Genomic DNA, 332 nt, shown 5'->3' on the forward strand with positions numbered 1-332 from the left:
ACAATAAAATGTCTCGTAACTGGGCCGCTCTGACAGAGCATACGCAGCCCATGCTGCAACACACACACAGACACGCAACTCCCACGCTGCGCTGCAACAAAGACGAGTATGAACAGAGCCGGAGTGGGCCACATCTACCAAACGACCTCTGACTCACTTGACACAGCCATGTTGAAGGTCATTGCGGGAGAAAGTATCGCCGAGGCGAGCTTATTGTTCAGTGAAAACCGTCACAAGGCAGGAAGGAGCATGTAAACTATTATTATTCCCAATTGATGGACCGCATAAAATGAACTAAAAAAAGACAGTATTACCTTATATGGACACAGCAG

Source organism: Doryrhamphus excisus, chromosome 10, assembly GCF_030265055.1.
Source record: "Doryrhamphus excisus isolate RoL2022-K1 chromosome 10, RoL_Dexc_1.0, whole genome shotgun sequence".
NCBI classification, from domain to species: Eukaryota; Metazoa; Chordata; class Actinopteri; order Syngnathiformes; family Syngnathidae; genus Doryrhamphus; species Doryrhamphus excisus.